This window comes from Sapajus apella, unplaced genomic scaffold, assembly GCF_009761245.1.
Source record: "Sapajus apella isolate SASKATOON/1434 unplaced genomic scaffold, GSC_monkey_1.0 scaffold7, whole genome shotgun sequence".
In the NCBI taxonomy this organism is placed as follows: Eukaryota; Metazoa; Chordata; class Mammalia; order Primates; family Cebidae; genus Sapajus; species Sapajus apella.
In genome coordinates this window covers 46,336,706-46,340,130 of record NW_022436947.1, presented here as the reverse complement: position 1 = coordinate 46,340,130, position 3,425 = coordinate 46,336,706, and positions in this window count along the sequence as shown.

The window sequence follows — 3,425 nt, the reverse complement described above, 5'->3', positions numbered from 1 at the left end:
TAAAGACACATGCACACGTAGGTTCATCACAGCACTGTTTACAATAGCAAAGACCTGGAACCAACCCAAATGCCTATCAATGATAGACTGGACAAAAAAAATGTGGCTAATACACACCATGGAATACTACAAAGCTATAAAAAACTTTGAGTTCGTGTCCTTTGTAGAGACTTTGATGACTGTAGTAATCATCATTCTCAGCAAACTGACACAAGAGCAGAAAACCAAATACCACATATTCTCACTCATAAGTGGGTATTGAACAATGAGAACACATGGACACAGGGAGGGAAATATCACACACCATTGCCTGGGGGCTAGGGGCTAGGGGAGGAATAGCAGGGGGTGGGAGGATTGGGGAGGGATAGCATTAGAATAAATGTCTAATGTAGATGACAGGGTGATGGATGCAACAAACTACCACCATGGCACGTGTATGCCTATGTAACAAACCTTCAAGATCTGCACATGTACCCCAGAACTTAAAGTATAATAAATTTTAAAAAAGAAGACAGTTTAACTTATTGCTCAAATATGTTGTAGCTTTTATTATTGTACTGATGTTGAGTTAATTAAAGGGTGTTATGTATATTTATTTAAAATGCTATCAACTGAAGACCTTTGGTTTTCACTTTGCTCAATTTAAAAACTCATTTAATAATATATACTGAGTACTCGCATTTCTGTTCTAAGCACTGTGCTTGCAGATGTGCCTCTGCCTTCGTTGAACGTATGATAGCCCAGAATAGACAAATCAGTGATCATACTGTGTTATGACAAATGCAATAATAGGGTAACAGATGATAATAACATGCGTAGTGTGAGGTGTCAAAACTAGTCTAGGAATTCTGAGATGGTCCTGTGATTTGTCATAAACAGAAGAATTATATATAACCCACAGCTTTCCAGGAAAAAATGCAGATACAAAAAGTAAACTTGTAGATGTACATGAATTAAATTTCTGTGGATGACCAAGTTGTGTAAGTATGCATTTTTATGAAAGATGTAAGAAAAGATTAAATTAGAAACATACTTCGTGATAATAAATTTTATTCATCTGAAATTTAGAAACTTCTTATAGACTATTCTCATGATTCTAGAGTACAGTATTTATTCTCATGATTCCGAAAGCTGGGTGATTATAACTTATAAATGTGATCTTCTAAGACTTGCTCCCTAAAAATGCAAATGTTAATGACTTAGAAAGTACTAAAAACACAAAAAGCAATGTTTATTAAGTGAACATTTCCCTAAAGATAGCATCTTTGCTAAAGTCCTGCCAGAGCATAGACTGTTCCAAGTCCAATTATCTCCTCCCATCTTCTTAAAATTCAAGTATCTCTTTTCTCTAAATTCTTCACTTTAAATATATATATATATATGTGTGTGTGTGTATATATATATATATGTATATGCACACAACCTATTTATTGTTATCATTTTCTCTTGGCAAAAGGAAAGGGTTACACCTCAGAACTTGAACTTAAATATAAACTACTGAGTATTGTTTGGCCAACATTCAAATACTATGGCATTTAACCCTTAACCTCTTATTTCTCTAAGATGTTTTTTCCTTTTCTCAGAATATTCATCTCCTTCGTGTTGGCTACTTCTGCCTTCACTGCATAGTTAACCTTAATTCATGACAGTCTTGTCAAAATACTTCTATTTCACCTTGCAGAAAAATTCCAGCTGTTTTTTTCCGTAACAGAGTTTTGTTTTTACTGAAAGAGCATGTCAATTAGGCAAAGTAAGAAAAGCATCAGGGTATTTCCTTATAAAATTTTTGCAATGTGATAAAAGTCTTTTAATTCTGAAAAACCAGATATGTAGCCTAGTTTTTCTTGGTACAATTAAAATCCACTATTTAATATGTTGACATCTAAGTGCCTTCAATAGGGCATGAAAATGATATTTCATTACTGCATTACTGCCATAAAGGTTACTGCTGAAAAATTTCCAAATGAAGGATTTATGTGCACTTGTGCTACATTTGCCAAATTTTTTCAAATAAATCTCCCCAAGCATTTACAGGTGAGCCACAGGGCTTTCAATACAAGTGTGATAGTTTTTCACAGAGTATTTGGATATATTGAGTGAATACTTCAGAAATATTTTCATTTGAGTTAGCATATATTACTACCCACTCATAACAAGAGAACAGCTATACAAGTAGCATATTCTAGGTTTCCTTCAATGTAGCCATGGAGCAAACTGTGGCTATTATACTGTTAAGTCTTCTGTGAGGTGTCTTAGTTCAGACTATTATAACAGAGCACAATAGATTGGGTGATTTAAACAACAAATATTTATTTTCACAGTTAAGAGACTAAGAAGTCCAAGATCAAAGGGCTAGCAGATCCAGTGTCTTGGGAGGGCTTTCTTCCTGGTTTAGAGACATTTTCTTTCTGTGTCCTCACATGGCACACACACAGAGATAATCTCTCTTGTCTTATAAGAACTGATGTCATTCATAAGGGCTCTATTTTCATGAACTAATTACCTCCTAAAGCCTCCACTTCCAAATACTATCATACTGGGGATTAGCTTCAGTCTCTGAATTTGTGGGAGACACAAACATTCTATAGCATAAAGTATACTATTATTATAATAACTTCAAACAAGAAAATATAGTGGCTGCGTATTTCAGAGTTGACTCTACAAGTTCAGAAGTCCAACAAAAGCAAAGCACTAAATTTCTCAATTATTTTATTGCATTTCCCTTTTTAAGTTTTAGTGGTTATTGTTATTATTTTTGTTTTTGTTTTGTTTTGAGATGGAGACAGGATCTGAGCTCACTGAAACCTCCACTTCCTGGGTTCAAGTGAGTTTCCTGCCCCAGACTCCCAAGTAGCTGGGATTACAGACATGTCACCATGCCCAGCTAGGTTTTGTACTTTATTAGTAAAGACTGGGTTTCACCATGTCAGCCAGGCTGATCTCAAACTCCTGACCTCAGATGATCTGCCCACCTCAGCCTCCCAAAGTGGTAGGAGTGCTTTATTTACGCTTTCCTTGACAGTTTTTCCATACCTCTTTGTATAACTATGACAGTGTTCTCTTAATCAATCTACCAGCCTTCAATTTGTCTAACCCCCACTTCCTAACCATCACTACATGTAAACATCATTGACAAATTATATTTCTGATTATAATATTTTGGATAAATTCTTTGAGGAATAATTTGCATAATTAATATGCCCACATTTTAGTTGTGTAGTTTAATGTTATAACAACTAAACACCTTTAAACTATTACCATGATCAAGATAGTAAAGAAATCTGTCACCCCACAAAGTTCCTTCATGCTCCCCTTTTAATAAATTCTCACCCATATCCTGACCCCAAGCAACAACTAACCTGATTTCTATTATAGTAACTTATTTTTATATCTCCCAGGATTTCATATAGAAGAGATTATACAGT